Here is a 19,205-nt window from a genome sequence, read left to right as displayed (position 1 = left end):
ACATATTACTCATTTTGCTGAGCCCTACTTTTCTGTGTGCTTGGGGACCTGTGAAGCTCCCCAGACCAGCCCATCTGGGTGTGGGGGCCATGCTGGGAGGGAGAAACACCCCTCTGTGGGATTTGAGGCTCAGTGCCCCAAGGAGCAGTGCTGAATAAATGGGCATGTCTGCATCCACTTTAATCACTCTTTAAATGTGCAGCTGTTCTCCATGGCAAAGTATTGTCCAAGAGTAATGGGGTGACCTCAATTCCCCTTTTGCTCCTGCAAAAACCTGTTCATATTCTCTCCCCTGCCTGAGAAACTACTGCAGAAGGCACTTTCCCTCTCTCACTCTCTTTTTCACTTTGTAACGAGAGGAACAGTCTTTCATTGTTAGATTTCAAAATAATCCTGCTCTGTCAGAGCCTGACTCCTACATCCAGCAGCAGGGCTGGACCCTGTACCAGCAAACTGTGTGAAGGAGGTGATGCGTGTCATCCAATGGCCACCCATTGCTTTTCCTCTCTGTTTCCCAGGAATTGCTGTAGAGCCATTCCCTACTGCTGTGGCCAGTAGAGTAATGCAAAGGAGGGTCTGGCTCCAAGGCCATTGAATGGTGTGCAGTCCCTAAACTGCAGAGGATTTTGGACAAAGTCTTAAAGGAAAAGTCTTGGTAGGGATTTTCAGGGAAGAGTCTGCTGCCAAGGAGAGCGGCACCAGCCTGAAGCCGGGGCTGTCCCCAGCCCTTTGTTCCTCGGGGTGGTCGGCTTCCTCCTCCCAGCACAGCACAAAGAGCCTTTGGGAACTGGCCCAAAACTGAGGAGTGGCAAAATGCAGTTAGTTCCCCTGCTTTTGTAAAAGGCATGTCTGGATGCCAAGGGAAGTTTCCATATCCTGCTGCCTTGTGTTCTCTGGGGCTCGTCTGGGACCTGCTGTGCCTCCGAGTCCTCCGGCTGCGGCCGCAGTCTGGGAGCTCTGCTCCTTCCTTTATACACGGCTGCAGAAGACAACGCTCAAGTGTTCTCAGCTTTTCTGACTGATCTGTGCTCATTACCAAGCTGGCTGCCTGGGCCAGTTTTCTGACGTGGGTTGGGTGTCCTGGGGACATTTGCTTTGCTTCTGCTGGGGCTGAGCTTGTTCTGGAGACAGAAGGGCTGGTCAGAAACTTGGGGAGGATTCTGAAAGGAAGGCTCTGAGCTTGAGGATGGCCTCCAAGACAGACCCAGTCTAGGGCGAGGGGGTGAGTGAGCTGCCTTGGTTAGGAAGAAAATGTAGTGTGGGGAAAGCACTAAATCCTAAAGACACTAGAGACAATTGTCTCCCTCAGTGTGTTTTGGCTTGAATAAATTGTGACTGTTGTCAATAAATAACCTTTTTATCAGGCAAGATGGGTTCTTTGGTCCAGATCCTTTCCGTGTGGTTAATCTTGTGTCAAAGGGGTTTTGCCAACACTCTGGGCACAGTATTGGAACAAACCATAGCACAGGCTTTGTAAAAGGGAACTGAAGAAAAAAACTGGAGATACAGGTGGATCAAATGACAGTGTTTGTTGGGATTTACTGTCATGTGGAGAAGCTTTTCACAGATTGGTGCAATTACCTGTTATCAAGATGGTGTTTAAGCTGTAAAAACGATCCACAGTGGTACAATGGGCAGTGGACAATGAGGATGAGAGCAGGCTGTCATTAAAATGAAGATGCAGTTGCAGGAGGTGTCTTAATTTGAATTTATGCAGTTTGACAATTTGTATATAAAAATTCCTACTTTGGGAAAATTTTTGGGGGTATGGCTTTTGTTAATTTTCTGTTCAGACTGCACCTTTGGTGTGAGTTAATGTGCTGGAGCACTAAGGCTGTCTTCTACAGACACACCTTTCAGGCCACCCAGACAGGGCTTGGGTCCATTACACTAGAGCAGCTGCAGGCAGCTATCACACTGGATCAGCCAAAGAGCATACTTAAACTTGCATGTGTGCCTAATATGAAAATAGCAGTGAATAGAAGTGAAAATCTGCCATTTGTTTGACAAGAGCATCCCCCAGTCTGGGGAGCACTCCCCTAAATGGCCACGTTTTGTGCAGAAGAGAAGCCAGAGCAGGCAGAGAAACTCTGAAATGTGCTGTGTGTTTGATATGAAAAGCATGTAAGGCTTTTTTCCTGGTTTCTGGGGGGAATTAATATAATAGAGCTGCCACCTTTCATCAGTCAGATTTGGTGGCAGCTGAGCTCAGGGACGGTGGCAGAGAGGAGGGCATGTGAAAGGTGTGGAGAGAACTGGAATTTGCATCGCAGAGGAAGGGATTTTTCTGTGCATCTCCAGGAGAAGTGAAGGGTTGTTCTTTGGTGTTTGCTTCTGTCAGAGACCCTGACAGATTTTGGGTTGGGCTGAGCTCGCTGGGGTGGGCACAGAAAGCATCTGGGTGTGCAGCAGGTGTTGCTGCCAAAGAAAACCAAATTCATTTTTTTGGAGAGACTGTCAGGGTTATTTAGAGGTGGGTTTAAAATGCACTGCTGTTTTCCCTGCAGTGAGGAATACCTCTCTCTGAACTCTTCCCAGAGAATAGGCTACACTGCCGAGTAGGAGGGGAACATCCCAGCCTGAGCTTGCATCTGAGTGTGTCTGAAACACAGTGGAGCTGACAGATTTCAGCAATCTAAGGGGAACTCTAGTGCAGAATTTGCTATTCTATGTATTTAATGTCCTATATATACTTTTACAACCTATATATTCAGAATATTTTATTGAAGATGTTTATGTACAGTGTCTAACAGGCTAACATTTGCTCTTATTTGCTACAGCCATAATTTTGCTAGGTACTGAGTGCCCCTGCTTGACTTTACCAGTGTACAAGAACCTCCTGGGCAGGGATGAGTATCTGGAGCTCTCACAAGGGGCCATGCAGGCAGAAGACTCTCAGCAACTCTCCAGAGATGACACATCCTCAGGTCCTGTCCCAGCAGGACATTTGGATAGATTGTGCAGGGGATTTTGGATTTGGTCACTGCCCTACTTGCCCCTGTGGAGCTCACAGCACTGGAGCTGCTGCTCTGAGACACATTTCTATAGAGCAGATTTTTATATTGGCTCAGTCCTGGCATTTCTAAGGCTCCTGGAATGGAGCTGCCACAGCTTGCTGTAGGCATAAACCTGCTCTTCTCCTAATGGCTGCCCCCAAGATTTTTGGCTGTGCTTGGCAGTGTGGTAACTACCTGCAGTCCTCAGGACACATCAAGCCTCTCTTGTTCCTTTACAAGAGTTTCTCTTACCCACAGAGCAGCAGAGCTGAGCCACCTCAAGAAAAAACGTGACTGGTTTGAATAAAGAAGAAAGTGGAGAAAACAAGTGCCTAGTTTTCTTCCTAAAGTTTTTTGTAAGATGTCTGAAACGTTGGGACATTCCACCAGTGAGTGATATAATTAACAAGAGTTGAATTCAGCTCTCACTGTCAGCGTAAGCCTTGAGAAGGAGCTTGAATAATTCTATTAAAACTGCACCACTGCAGATAGAACTAAAGACAGACAACTGCATCTGCCCACTTGTACATGCCACAAGTTTCTGTCATCCCTAGGACACATCCTGAGGTCCTTGGGTTTTTTTGGGAAGCATTTACCTATGCCAAATCCCAAGACTTTTTTTTCCAGAGGAGGTTGTACAGGGAGAATCACAATCAGAAAATTGGGGGCAGACCTGGGGAGATGTTTTCTCTCTTCCGAGCACTTTGAGTGATCTGATATGATGGGGAAAAGGTCTCTTTGTCAGCATCAAACAGGCACATGGGGCTAGAGAAGGGAGAGCGGTGGGAGATAAAGGTTTTGCTGTGAGGGTGACTGGGTGGGGCTGTCTCACTCCAGATAGCAAATCCAAGATTCTGATTTGTGTTTGCCTTTCCCCCTCTTGCTGATTAATGACAGCATCTTAAACACTCTACAAGTGCTTTGGGGTGTGGCTGGTTTTATGTATGCTATTGTAATCTACACAGTCCCTGGCACAGAAGGGCTCAGATCCTGGTAAATCCTGGGGCCCCCAGGGTGGATGTCCAAGATTTCCTCCTTTGCCATGGGGAACTGTCAGACAGAAAGTGCTACCTGTTTTTTCACTCTTGAATCTGTTGTCCCTGCATTTTTGATTGTTCATTTGCCTGGACAGTATAAAAATGAGAAGAGGCTCAGTTCCCTCCTCCCAGTGCAAAGCATCATCCACAAAGAGGTGAGCACTGCAATCATCCAATTTCCAACCTCTAAAAAACAACCATTTTTGACTGAGTATTTGCTTGGCATTCACACACTGAACAAGAAAATATCATGGTGTGTGAGCCTCCTGTTTGAGTGAATCACCTTGTGAGCAAGGGCCAGCAGCTGGGTCTCAGACTGCAGCTGGCAATTCTCCTGATAGAAAATATTCTTTTAGTGAAAAACCTCAAACACGGGGATCTTTTTATTTGAAGCCTATCACCATCCCATCCTTCCACTCCCTGCAATTTTCAGCTGAGATAAGCCATGTCTCTGGAGTATATTGTGTTCAGAGTGACCTTCAGTGAACTGGTGCCATGACCTCAGTGCCATTCCCCAAGCAGATCTCTCTGCACCTGCCAATATAACCAGGAGTCTGCTATGCAGAGCAGAAGGTGCTGCTTCTTGGTGGACCTGGCAATTGCTTTGAAACCTCCTGTTCATTCTGAATTTCAATCTGGCATTGAATGTGTTTTTTTGCCTGGTTTCTAAATGGATAAAATCCTTCAGTTTCTTATTTTGTCTGGTAGGCGTTTTTTGTACTGTGTACGTTTGCAAAGACTGGCTGTCTTATAGATTACCCTTCTCCTGCTATCTCATCACTGCAGTTACTGCAGGCCTAGTCAGTATTTTTGATTCATGGTTGCATAAAAAAAAAATGTTATTCAAGACAGGACACTGGCAGAACTTGTGACATGATTTAGGAGCATTTGATGATCTCTTAGTTATTTAACCTGAAGAAAGTGTTAAGCCTGTCTTCCCACCACTGTACGTGACATAAATGAAAAATTGGGGGGAAAAAGCAGCTAGAGAGCCACTCTTCTGCAGATGGCTAACATACATGAAAAGTTTTTGGTGTTATGTATTTGCCTAATTTAAGTTAGCCTTACTAGCAGGTAGTACCTGGCTGGCATTTACATCTGTCAAGCCTAAATGAGAGTAGGGTGTTTGTGAAGTTGAATGATTTTAACATGCCAGTCTTTTCTCAGCTGTCATCTATTTCAAGAATTTAAAATCTTTCTGAATTAAAATTTTCTCCTTCTTGTTTGGCTTCAGAGAGGGGAAAAATTTTACTGGAATAAACAAGGAAGTAATTTTAGTAAAATCATACTCGTGGCAGGGAGGAAAAGGTGAAGGAGAATAGAGCAACTACTTTAACTCAATGAAATATTGACGTGGATAAGCGAAAGAAGGAAAAAAAGGAAGAGAGAACATGTGATTATCCAGCATCCCAAATGTGCAGTGTTAACAAAACTTTCATGTCGAGAAATGGTTAGCGATTGGCCTGGTATGTCAGGATTAAGAGCAATTGCTCAGCCTGCTGGGAAGCCTCATTGCTCAGGTGATGGAGCGAGAATTCCCTATTTATTCAGCAGCCCTGCTGTGAGCCAGGGAATCAGGTCCTCCTGTCAGAGAGACTGGCAAGTTCTCTCTCCTAAGTCTGAAAGAGAATTTCTCCTAAAAGCTGATTCTGCATGGTGGAAGGCAGGGTGAGTGCTGCCTTTACACACAGTTCCTTTATCATGGGTCCCTTAGGAGGGAGTGACAATGCACAGCCATTTGGAAGAATGTTCTCATGACTATTCCAGATGTTTCCCTCTCACATCGAGCTCTTACCACTACTCTCTGCTTGTTTCCTCCTTGTCTCCTTCCCTTTTCTGCCTTGTCCTGGATTAGAACTTCCTCCATGTCACAGCTGACTGGTGCTAGCACCGGCTCTCACTCCAGGGAAGCTGGAGGTACCTGGTAAGATAATTCCTGCTGCTAAAAGCTGTGGGCAGTGAACATTAAGTAGCAATTAGTGTGACCTGAGCTCTTTGCAGTGGCGCAATACCAGGAAACTGGATACCCTGCAATTCCCGCTGGTGGATTTGCTGCAGTCACTTGGTGTGGGCGAGACAAGGATGGGAATGAGCTGTTGGTGACTAATCGTATTTCCTCAAGGGTCTGGACTTTTCTTGAAGGTCTTTCTCAAGGCTAGACTCATCTAAGGAACTCCTGATAGCTTCTTGACAGATCACCTGTCTGGCTTCTTATCTGCTGCTGAGCTGCAATCCCAGGTGGGATTAAGCACCTACCAAGCAGAGTCACCAAAATTCAAAGACATTGATTCACACTTGTGGATTGCAATGTGCTTTTCAGAGGTACAGGCCTTTGAAGAAGCAGCAACAATGGATTTTGTACTGTTTTCAAGGAATAGGTGAGAGAGGAACCATGCCAGTTTTAATCCACAGCAGCTACGGTTTTATTGTTGGGTGCCAGACTAGCAGCTGGAGAATGCTGGGGAGCATGTTGAGCTTTGATGCTTCCAAATTGTAGTCCTGGGGGATTTCACTGTAACCAAAAATGTTTGAAGTGCTGGCCTCTTGCCACAGCTTAAGATGAGGAATGTTTCTGAAAACCTTCACAGATTTGTATGGAGCTGGACTGCATTTTTCCCATGCAATGCCAGGCAGAACTGAGATGGATGTACTGTGGAATTTTATTACTGTTTTAGGACATCTCTAATTCACAACCCCAGGGCAACAGCAAAATACTAAGGACCAGATTTTCAGGATTTAACTCTAACTGAATACCTCAATCTTATTATCTTGGGGAAAAGGAGTATACAGTAGTTCATATTTCTGAAGTGCCATATGATTTCCAATCCCTAGATTTTTATAAAGTGTAAGAGTTACACAAGTTTGGTTTGTCTGTATACATCTCTGCATCTTTACATGCAAAAAAAAATACTACAGAAAGCAATGCTGCTTGCTTTTTTTTTTTTTTTTAAATAGATGTGTCTCCTGCTAAGGTGGCTGTAAAGGTAAAACATGGAATGCAAGCCATTAGATTAGTTGTAATTAACATGATTCTCATTTTGGCCTGAAAGAAATTAGTGTAACAGCTGAGGAAAAAGTAGGGATCCTATTTTATTGTTCTTCAGTGATGATTAAAAAGAAATTGCTCACTGATATCCATTAGGAAACTGTGAATTCTGGAACTCATGAAATATTATCAGAGAAGGAACTTTGTCACCCATTGATGTTGGTGTGTCTTTAATCAGCAAGGTTCAGTGGGACATTGCCCATATATTTTATAAAGAAAGCCAATGGATGGAGAGCTTTTCCCTCTCTCCCTTCACAGCCCTTTTCTATGCTTTTCCCTTCTCAGCTTCATTCCAGGTGCCTGTGCCTGCATTTGGCTTGCAGAGCTCTCACACAGGTCACTGAGAAGCTTTCCAGCCAAGAAACGGGTTAAAGAGCCAGTTTTGCAGCAGACAATTAGTCTCTTCTGGCAATATCCTAATTAATCCCGTTATTAGGCTTTGCCACTAATTGCTGTAGGAGAGGTCTGGCCCCGATAAAAGCCACCCCCTTTGGCGCGGTGCCTCCAGCGCAGCCAGAGCCGGGCGGTGCAGCCGCGGATGCTCCGCATGGAATTCCGTGTGCTGGAATTCGCCTTTGCGCGGATGGCAGCCTGCAGAGGAGTAATGTGGTGTGGAGCCCCTTCCTGCATGTCCGGGAAACTTAATTCGGGGGCCAGCACCGCGCCGTGTGTGCTCAGTGATGCGTCCCAGTCCTCAGGTGTGTGATGTGCCACCGCGGTGTGCCGTGGATAAAAGGCTTTAGATTAACAGCCTTGATCACCTCCCGTTAATGCCTCACGCCAACGGGGCTTTTAAATGATTGTCTCGATGATAGAATGAGTGACCTTCAGATCCAAGGGTTTCAGAAGTGCCAGCTATGCCCTCCCATTAGATTGTTATTACCGGTTATAATGTCCTGCTATAAATTGGATAAGCCTGGGTGTGACACCGAGACTGAATTCATTCGTTCTCCCCAGTCCCCATCTCACTGGGACCGTGTTTCTCTTTGTGCTCACTGAACAACAGTTCACACCTCCGCAGTTTCCTGCACGTCTCCCTGAGTTTTGCTCCTCAGCATTTTTTAGGTTGTGTAGAGTGCTCCATCATCCAAGGAGCACGCTTCAGTTTTCATGCTCAAAGCAATGCCAGACTCGTGTAAGCGGCGTCGGGTGCTCCTGGCCCGTCGGCCAGATGTAGTGTTCTCCCTGATGCGGCAAAAAATGGGAGAGCATTCTCTAAACAAGGGCAGGAGGAAGGGAAGAGGACAAACGAGTGACTGTAACAGTGCTTTTGTATTGCAAACTGCATGCCAAACAGGAACCTCTTGTTTTTCAGGAGCTACGTGTCCTTGAATTGGCTGGTGCTCACCTCTCCTGCTGAGCCCTTCCTGCTGAATCACACAACCTCACCTGGACGTGCTATGGGTATGATGCAGCAGGGAGGAACTATGCTGGGTTCAAGAGGGTCTCTGAAACTTGAATGACATTTTTCTGAACTCAGCAAAGCACTAGGCAAATCTGAAAACCCTGTTTGTTGCTTATGATGTGGGAACATTGGGATGACTAGTTGTTATCAATAATTTTAATAGGGTTCCCGTGAACAGAAATAGAATTGATACACAGAGGGTGAAAATCCTCCCAGAAATGGTTTTTCAGTCCAAGGGAGTGACTCTTCCACTCCTACTCACTGATTAACGCTGGGTTAATGACTGTGCTACAGACCAGGGGAGAGAAACTACTCATGAGATGAAGCTGGCAGGGTTTGGTCCAGCTCGTGTATCCCAGCTCTCTGCTGGCCTTTGCAGCTCACCTTTCTGCATTTACTGCTGAGCTTTATGGGTTTGCAGAATGATTTCTGGAGCTCTTTCAGATCAATATACAGTAGAGGTCCCTCTCTGGAGGGCATGTTCTGACATGATATTACCCTGTCATCGGTTCTTTTCTCAGTTTATAGCTTTCCTTAATATTTAAATGGGTTTCTTGCTGCAGTGCTTGTGCCCCGTTTACCCAAATAATCTATAACTCAATGACTTCTAAATCCACTTCACAAGTTGTTATATTCATTATAAATGAGTTGTAGTGCAACCTGCATCTCAAGTAGATATTCTCATCTGGAGGTCTGTGCTGAGATCCAGCAGGAGCAGAGAATATATTAAACCCATAAAACCCCCAAGACATCCCGTACCATACAAAATGAGCTCTAACTACAGATTTTATTCCTCCTTATCGCTTCTATTTGCCAGCCATTCAATGGAAATGTATCTCTCACACACACAGAGCCCAGGCAGCTGCTCCTGCAGCCACAGCACCTCACACAGCTTCTCCCAAGGTCCTGCAAGTGGCTGGAACTTCTAGCCAGGCTGTGTGGAGGTGGCTGAGACTGCAGAGCCCTGCACTTATCTGTGTGAGCCTTTAGTGCTTGTGCAGGAAAGACCCAACCCAGCAGCACTGGAGGCACCAGCATCTCCTGTTGGGCTTCCAGCCCATGCCTGCTCTCACTGATTTCAGCGGCACCAGGCTCCCTGGCTGCTTTTCTGCTGTTTTCCCAGCTGAAGAGGCAGCTTGTTGACTGGCCAAGGATTCAGACGTGCCTTTGTGTCTTTGAGGGCTTTATTATTGTCACAGTCAGCTTTATCTGTGCAAAGGCTTTGTCTGGTAGGGTTTTAGCTACTTTTTAATCTCAAATCCTGGCTGATTGCTGTGCTAAAACCAGCTTCACTCCCAAAACACTGTTTATCTGAGAATCCTGCATAGACGTTGCTCTCAAGATTTAACTTCCTTTTTAATTCTGATATTGTGCTGTTGTGTGGAGTTTTCTTTGTTTTCGTGTTGGTTTTTTTTTTTTTTTTGTTGGTTTTTTGTTGTTGGTTTTTGGTTTTTTTTAACACCATGGAGTATTAGATTTAAAAGGGATTTTTAAAAAAGGAAATCTGGAGTTTGGAAGAGACTCCATACCCCATTCTAACACTGAATGTAGGAGAAATATTAGAGCCTGGCAATATTCCTTTGCTTGTAAAATCTGATAGATTTAGATTTGACTAGTTAGCCTTGGATTGAGTAGGAATGTTAATAGTGTATGAAATTCAATGAGCTCTAATGCTATTTAAAAAGTCCTAATGAGAAGGGTGCTTTTGTGTCAAATTCTATTGTTTTTTATTTCCTTTTCTGCCTTCCATATTTGAAGAACACTAAAAATATTTTTAACAGCTAAGAAGGGAAATAGACTTTTGTCTGAAGGACCTGTGGGAGTAGGGGAGTCTGGGGAAAGGCAATGGAATTTATTTGGTTGGTAGATTTTACTGTATGGATGTGTTCCTCTGTGAACCATTAAAGTGGGGAGTTTGCTTGGCTTACAGCTAGGGCTAATTGGGATCTGAGTTTACTGACTGGCTTCCTTCTCTTTCCAATCAAGAGTCATTGTCTTTCCTGCCTGTTGAGACTTTTGTGTGATTTACTGGAAAGTATCAGCTTAAAGGACAAAGAATTGAGATTATCAGTTTGTACAGTGGTGGGTTTTTAAATGATCCTTAGATTAAATGCAGTATTCCTGTCCATAACAAAGGGTAAAATCTTGTGCATTTTGATATTGGTTGGACACATAGTTTCTGAAAAAAAAAAAAAAAAAAAAAAAATCCATGAGGGAACCCCCCCCCCCCCCCCCCCCAAATGATATTTTAAAAAATCCAAATAAAAATATTTAGTTTGCTGAACTGAACTGAAGCTTCTTATTTTGAACATTATTAGATTGGGCCTGTCTGTTCTAAAATCACTGCTCCAGCACAGATTTGGCTTCTTTACTGGTTTTTCTGCTTTGACTGGGTTTTGCTCATATAGAGGCATCATAGGAGATATATGCTTGGTATGAAACCCAACCCACATAAAGGATAAGAGCAATGAACTCACAAACATCCACTTGTAGTAGGCATCAAGGAGCATAAGCTGATGCAGTTGTGCCAAGTAGCCTTGAAGCAAGCTGTTTCTAATGATGTTAAAATAAGATCTTTCATACTTTAAATAATCTTTGAACTTAAATTCGGAAAAGAACTTTGATATTTTAGCTTTTTCTCCAGCCTAGAGAGGAAAACAAACATCCAGTGATCAGAATTCACTGAGGAATATTAAATCTGATTTTATTGTTTTGTTTTAATTCGCCACATAAAAGCAAAAATTGTTCCAGACCTGATGCTTCTGAGTTACATCTTAAACAATTTTATGACTTTTTAAAAACTATTTTGAAACATTTCTGCTCCAAAAGCTTGACAGGTCCCTGCACAGAAAGCCTTAGGACATGGAACTCCAAATACACTGTTTCATTCATTCTCTTAAAACCTAGTACTTATTTTATGCCAACAGACAGAAGAGCCTTTTTCTAACTGTGATAAATCTGATGACAATTTACTTTTTATGAAGTCTTATGTAATGTACTGTTTATCTCCTGGATAGAATTTCTTTTTTGACTTCTGACTTAGTTGGAAGCAGAAACAATTACTCCTGCAGCAGGGAAAGCTGCTCCTTCTGCCAGTGCTCCCAGCCCTGGGTTTGCCTCTGCTGCTCTGTGTGCATGGGAGATAGCACTGGTTCTCAAAAGCTTCCACACCAGCCAAAAGCTGGGGTTTAAAGTGGGTTGTGCTTGCTAGGTCTGGTGTGCAGATTTAGCCAAACCACCCAGAAGACTGGAAATATTCCAGCTTGCACCTTTCCAAAGGCTGCCTGGGCTGGGTCCTAGGGCAAGGAGATGCTCTGCCTCAGCTGCAGCTGAAAACTTCACCGTGTGGCCCTGAGGATGTTTGCTCAGCTAAATCTTTCCTAGAATAAAGCAAAAATGGATCTGAGTCACAAGGCCTGACTGGTGCAGAACCCAGTGAGGTCACTGGTGAGACTGGTGTGGCCTCACCTGTTATCTCCAGAGTGAAGGAAGCTCAGCACCTTGCACAACACAGCCATTATAAAACCTCCTGTGACACTGCTTACAGCATCCTGCAAAGTACCAGCCATCAGCAAATAATCATTGCTAATTGTGCCCAACAGTGGTTTCAAATCCATTGCTTATTTTCTCTTTTCAGAAGTTCTGCTCTTTGGTTTCCCAAAGCAGAAGTTATAAAAACCTTGCAAAAGGCAGATCTTGCAGTATAATATCTCTTCCTCTATGAAAAGGATAAAATCCCATAAATCCTGCACAAGAGCTTGGTCCTTGCAATCATCTACTCCAGGCTACAGACCTAAGAAACAAAAAATAATCAGCTCAGGCTATGGATGCCTCATCCCCAGAATTAATTGTTCAGGTTTTCGTCATTATCTCTTGGCTCTTTTGCAGATATTTTTTTCCAAGTCCATTTAAGAGAAATCTATAACAAGAAGCTTTCATTGCAGTATCAAACGTATTTCTGTGTACATTACAGAAATACCTCTCTGTATAGTTCAAGGATCTATCATTGTTCTATTAACTGTGTGACATCTGCATATTGGCACAGGTTTCATGCCCTGGTTGTTCTCGAGGGACTATACCACTGCTCTATTGCTGGCACAGCCATTATTCCAGGGTAACTGGTGCACAAGGGCAGTGTTATATTAAGTGCAACATATGCTAGAAATCAGAAATGGAAATGCCTCATCATTGCAGTAAGAACACTAAGCCAAGGCTTAGTTAGCAGCTGGGACTCAATATAAAAATAGTAAACCTGGGTGAGAAGAGCTCATAGGGAAAAAAAAAGCAATAAAAGAAGCAGGAACTTCTAATTTTAATTTTCAAAACCCACTGGGGAAAGCGTTCTTGCACAGATTTTTCATCAACATAGAAACAATGAACCCCCAAAACAAGAGTGCTGAAATCTTCAATGATAAATCTCAAGGGTTTTGGCTGAATGCTCATGTTCTCTTCTGAAGTGGTTGCTCTTTTTTTCAGTTAAAAATGGAAAATTTCTGCCTTTCATCAAAACGTGTCAAGTTCAAGCAAAAAAGAGAGAACTTCTGAGATTAAACTTCTACGCCTTTTCAAGTTTTGTTTGTATTTTGTTTGTGGTTGTTTTTTTCCCCCTCATAGTTGTTTGCAGAGCATATTACTAATACTGTAAGTTGTTTTTTTTTAATTAATTGTTTTGTTTTGTTTTGTTGGTTTTTTTTTTGTTTGTTTGTTTTTGGCTAAGTGAAAAGGGTAAATATATTCCAGAAGAATATCTTAGAAATTGGTATCGTATCACAAAGGAAAATATCTTCATTGTCCCTGAAATAACTCAGGAAACCTAGAGGCAGGGACCCAGACTGGATGTGGAGCAGGGGACTGGGGGCTCATGCCCCCAGTGTGGTGAGCACAGCAATGGTCTCCTTTGCTCTGTAGGGAGGTACTCACCTTCACAACAGCTGGACTTGGTGATGCTAAAGGTGCTTTCCAACCTTAATGATTCCATGATTCCCAAGTGCCTCTATAAGCAGAGTGCTCTGTGCTCCACTGCTCCATCTGTGGCTCCTTTCTGTGGCTGGAGGGGGATGCTCTGATGCTTATGGTCCATGTCAGGGAGAAGCAGCTCCAAAAATGGTTTAGGCTAACCCTGGCCAGGCATGGCTCTTTGTTTAGGAGTAGTCAGTGAGGCAGACTGGATGAACTTCTGGTCTTATATCCTTGGAAGATCATTGATGATCCTTTTGGGACTGTATGGAGAAGGCTGAAGGTGAATAGGAGGGAGCAAACTGTGGGATGTGGTTTTTGGTAGACACTTATGTAGAAAATTGTGGGTTTTATTAAACTGTTCAATTAAGGAAAGAAAGTAGAGCAGTGGTTCTTTGCTTGAGTTTTAGGTGTTTCTTGAATCTCTGTCCTTCTGTGCTTCTCAGATGTGCCTCCTCCTTTTGAACACTTGAATCTTCTCACATATCCTCTCCTAGAGCTTTGATGCTCTATGGGAAATACAACATGTTTGAGGATCATGCACTGTAGACAAATGAACAGAAAAAAGGAAACTAGAGTTCCTATTGAATCATGGTTTTAAAAAGTTAAGATTTTTGCTAAGGATAAAACTAGTTTCCATGACCAAGATGTAAGTTAGGTAGGTAAATAGTAGGTTAATAATTACTAGGTGCTTAGGCTAGAACTAATTGGTATAATTATCTGCTATTATAAATTTACGTACAGAAGAACATAAAAGAAGTAAACCGTTAATCACAAAGCATGAAGCCTTGGATTGTGCCAGAGGGTCACCAAGACTTGATGAAGACTCTCCTGACTTCATCCTTCGAGACCACATTTTGAGACCACCGACCCAATTCAAGAGAAGAATTGTGCATGCATGAAGGACTGATGGGCTCATTTTAATATGGGATGGGGATGGGAGGTGCTGGGGTTATGCATGTGTATTGTATGTAAGATCTTGGGGAATAAATAGATGGCAAAGAACCTTGTTTGGGGTGGTCACGCCTTTGGGAGGTGATTCCTGTGCCACCTGCCAGTGAATAAACATACCACTTTGTAACTTGAATTAGTTAGAGGGTCTTTGTCCGTGATTATACCAGTTTTTAATGATTCACTATCAGGATCTACAGCTTATATTTTTTTGCCAAAATACTTTTTTTTGAAAAAAGTTTTTAGGGAAGAAAATGCCATTCACTGTAAATTGTAATGCGTGGTAGTGCCATTAACAGTTTCCACTTGAAATCCTGTTTATTTGTTTCTGCCAGTCTGCAGGTTCTCTGTACACTGATATACAAGGATATGTCATGGCTGGTGAACAAACTCAGAAACCTGACTAGTGCTGGCCCTTTCCACTGGTCTCAGGAGTCCCTGGTGTTTTCATGTTGAGATATTCTTCTGTGTCTGTTCATTCTAAAACCTTCAAGTCTGATCAACAGTGCAACTTTTCTGATAGATTTGGAAGTGATGCTTCACTGCAGCATCAGTTTGTAGGCCCAGACTTTATTGCTGTAGCTGTTCTTGTGCAACCTGAATGGGCTGATGATGTTTTTTGGTTCCTTTTCTTTCCTTATGTCTTCAGCATTCTCTCTCTTTTCACAGCACTACTGCTTCTTCCAATATATATCTCACAAAAAAAAAAGTCTGTAGACTTGCTGTATCTGACCAGAGCTGTGTGGACAGTGTTGATCTGGCTCCTGCCAACCTGATCAGTGTCACTGTAAGAAACCATGGATGGTTTCCATGATGGATTTATCTGTGTCTGCTGTATGAACTACAGCATAAGAAAACAATCTCAGGTTATAGTGAGTAGATTATAGGACCAAGGATGTTTTGCATTTGGAAACCAAATGAAAGTTTAGGTGTTCATGGAGGATAGGTAAGAAAATATTTTCTGTGCAAGCTGGAAAAGCTGCCTTGACAAATTTCTGGTCAGAAATGTGGCTGGAAACACTGATTTACTGTTCTAGATGGTACCTGCAGCCCACACACCGCACCTGAAACCTCCTCAGCCAGGTCTGTCCCAGGTGCCACACAGGGTCTGTAGCCTGAGGAAGGCTGAAAGCACAAGCATCCCTGCGTGCTGTGTAAAGCTCCTCCCAGTCTTTGAGAGAGGCACTGGCTTCTGCTGTGGTGGGGCTGTCATAGACCTGCACTGGTCTTGATCCTTTTACTGCAGTGCATTGCTGGGGGTGTCATAAAAGCTCTCCTTGAGGGAGCACTTGTAGCAAGCAGAGGGTAGTAACTTTGGGAATCAGTTCAAGGATGCCCTAAAAAACTTCCATCATCCTGCTGTGTGGTATCAGCACAAAGAGCAGTCAATGATCTGTCTTGCTCCATCCTGAATTTGCAGACAACTCTGTTTCATCAGCCCAGCCCTGTTTCATCAGCCCGGTGCTGCCAGGGCTTTGAAAAGCTGATGGGTGAGGGAGGAAATGAGGCACACCAAGACCCTGCTATTGTGGTGAAGTCGTGACCTTGCTGACCTCTGGCCCCCAGCTCACACAAACAATACTGTGACCAAATAAGACTACAGCCTTCAACAGATGGAGAGTCAATACAACATCACTGAAGGATAATGTATTGATTTCGTTTAAACAGCCAAGAAAACCCAGAATACACCAGTTATAAAGAACATGTTCTGCCCTCTAAGTTGACCTCTTAGAAAATTTGAACAGAGCTATGTAAAAAGTGAGAGAGAGACAGAGGAGATGCTCATCAAATTAGGAGAAGAAATTGCCTGAAAATGGTATTTGGGAGACTGAGCTAGACAATTTTTAAATAATAGAGTTGGAAACACAATGAAAATAGCCCTATCAAAATAGAATATATGTGACAGAATTTTTATAAAGCTTCACAAGGCTTCTTCAAATATAATATGCAAGCTGGGAATATTGGATTCCAAATAATAAAAAGCTCCCAGTCAAGCTCCATCTCATTGCAATGAGCTGTAGTGGCTTTAGGCAGATGCTAAGAGGTTGTGAGAAAGTGCTTAAGCAGTCTTGCATAAGAGCTAAATGTGATGGATCCACGTGTAAAGAAACACTTTTGGGATAAAAAAATCTCCCAAAAAATCTCAGTAGAGGCAAAGGTGGAAGCTGTGATGGATTCATCTGTGTCTGCTGTATGAACTACAGCATTAGAAAACAATCTCAGGCTATACAGTGAGTAGATTATAGGAACAAGGATGTTTTGCATTTGGAAACCAAATGCAAGGTTAGAACAGAAAAGTTAGAACTGAAAAAGGAAGATTACTGGAGAAAATATCCTTTGGGTATAGGATCCAGCTGCTCTCCACAGCTGTACCAGTGACTTTTCCATGTGCTGAAGAAGCATTTGCAGGTGCAGTCCTACCAAAAGGTGAGAGGATGCTGCACAGACAAGGCCTGATTCTCACCCTGGGTATGCAGGCATGGCTTGCACCCAAAGCGAGGTCTGGATTGCTACATCACTCACAGGTTGCTGCAAGGAGAATTTTAGGCAGAGAGCAACTCTGTAATGGTCCTTCTGGTGTGTGCACACACACAAACACACACCCCTGTGATGAATAGAGACCTAGAGGCTGCCTCTCCCTCTGACTGCATAGTTACCCATTCCTAGCCCAACACATGTGATGCATCCTACTTTTTCATAGAATACTTCCCAAAAATAAAATGGAAAGTTTAATCCTCCCCCCAACATTTTTTTTTTTTTTAACCTTTGCAAATGATGTTTCTTTCTGCTGTAATTTAGGATCTGTATAAATATATTCTGCTGCAAAGGGTGATAATTACCACACCCACACAATTTTATAATACACACATCTAATTGTAGTGCAGTTATTTGTGGCAGCCAGGCACTGAAAATATACTTTTATTGTATGCTTCTAAGCAATGACAAAAAAGTATTTTTACTGCTACCTGAATGTATACTTTCAGGGCATTTTTATTTCACCTAACAAATCTGCTTTTAGATTTTGCTCTTTGTGTGGCTTTCAAAATTTCCCTTCTACAATTAAAATATAGGTAATTAGCAGGGACATAAAAAGACTCTTTGGGAATGTCTTGTCAGTATGTCACAGTGCCTTGTGCAGATGCCCAAGCTGAATCCAAAAAATGTGAAGGACTTTCCCATTGGTACAGCAGAAGGAAATATAGATATTGCTATTTCTTGTGGGTCAGCCTGGTCAGGGCACGACTTTGACCAAGGCAGGGGGGATAGTCATGGTCTATTTCCAGCCTTTTATAGATGTCTTGCCAAAGGAGAAGCCAAGACCTCCACTCCCTTTCTTTCCGAAGAAGCAACAGCATTTTCCACAACTAACTCTACTCCCAGAGGTTTTATCTGCACTGTCCAACAAACCAGTGCCATTGTTTGCTCTCACACCCTGATCTCTTGATTGCCAGCACTCCAGGAATGTCAAAAAGGCCCTCAGAGGCAAGCAGTTCTTTCTGTTGGAATGTAAATCCCAGTATTGTTCCGGGAACCTCTTGCTCCAGGGGCTGTTCCCTACAGGCAGTCCCTATCCTTACCTTGTCTCTGAATTCATGTCCTGATCTACCCAGCCTCTCCCTGCATGTGCCCATGAGGAGCAGCTCATTCCTAAATCACTTCCCAAAGCCTGGACTTAGCAGAACTTGTACCAGGATTTGCTGGAGAGTGAGGTCTGAGCCTGAAACGCTCACCTCCTCATGTAGTTTTAGCTCTCCAGATTTAGGATGCCTGAAAGGATTATCTGCTGTTGCCAGAGCCTTCATCATCCAAACAGAGTGTGATATCCTTGCTGCTCATCTTTTGTAAGGCAGAAGGAAGTGTACATCCAGTGCACTCAGAGGGAGCTTTGGGTCACATCACCAGGGGTCATACCTCTGGCAATTTTTAAGTCCAGGCAGAAAACCAATCCCCTTGGGCAGAAAACATAATTCAGCAAAGTCCTTAGTGAGTCACAGGGACAGAACTCGCCTCTGCTTGATGGAAGGAGACAGAAGGAAATGGCTGTGACACCTAGAGTGAGACATCTGAGGGATGTGAGCTCCTGTGCAGTGTCAGGGATGCTGTGGGGTGAGTCAGGCTGGGTTTTAGCAGGTACTGTGCAGAGCAGTGCCTCGGTGCTTCTTTGGGACATTTACCCTCTTGAGGTTTAGCTGCAGCAATTTTGACTGTGGAGGGGAAAAGTTACTCAGTTTAAAGGCAGAGTTTCAAAGTTGGGCTCATATGTGGGATTATGGCAGAAAGAGTAGGGCTGGGGGCAGAGGCTAGAAGGGGGCAGGGAAGGAGCTGGCATGGAAATGGTTTGTGGCAGCCAGCAGCAGCACAGGCTCCACATGCTGCCAGGATGTCAGAGCACTCTCTGAGCCTTATCTGTGGATCCCTGCATCTCAGCTTCCTGGGTTAGAGCAGGCACTAGACACTGCCAGTCTTCAGCTCCTTCTGTCCTTGGGGTGTTCTCTTTCACCTTGTGGAAAAAACTCTCCTTGAAAACAATGCAAAAACCCTTAGTCCTCAAAGGCAGTGAGATGGTTTGGATGTACCCCTGTACCCTGCTCCCTCTGAGTGGACTCCTGTGGTTACACAGTGCAGAAACTCTCTGGCCTCTGCCCTGCAGCAGCTGTGGGACCTGCAGGAACCCTGGGATTTTCCAGTGTGGTGGCATTGTCAGGACCCCACTGCCCTTGTGCCACCACGCTGTTCCCTGAAGGGCACCCTGCACCTCTCCTCTCCCTGCACCTCTCCTAGGGCTAAAGCAGGGGCAGGACCAGGCTGCCAAG

At 43.9% G+C, this 19,205-nt stretch overlaps 1 long non-coding RNA gene across 1 annotated transcript; it reads left to right on the top strand.

Annotated features, from left to right (window-relative positions):
* The first annotated feature begins 1,107 nt into the window (after positions 1 to 1,107).
* On the top strand, positions 1,108 to 14,527 carry LOC148223449 (uncharacterized). Its single transcript, XR_015804344.1, has 3 exons — positions 1,108 to 1,222; positions 8,395 to 8,483; positions 14,185 to 14,527. It is a non-coding gene; the product is annotated as an uncharacterized LOC148223449 (long non-coding RNA).
* The last annotated feature ends 4,678 nt before the right edge of the window (positions 14,528 to 19,205 follow it).

Source organism: Sturnus vulgaris, chromosome 6 (genome assembly GCF_052056855.1).
Source record: "Sturnus vulgaris isolate bStuVul1 chromosome 6, bStuVul1.hap1, whole genome shotgun sequence".
Classification (NCBI taxonomy): domain Eukaryota; kingdom Metazoa; phylum Chordata; class Aves; order Passeriformes; family Sturnidae; genus Sturnus; species Sturnus vulgaris.
Note: the sequence above shows the minus strand (reverse complement) of the source record. Positions and strands in the feature narration are given on the sequence as shown.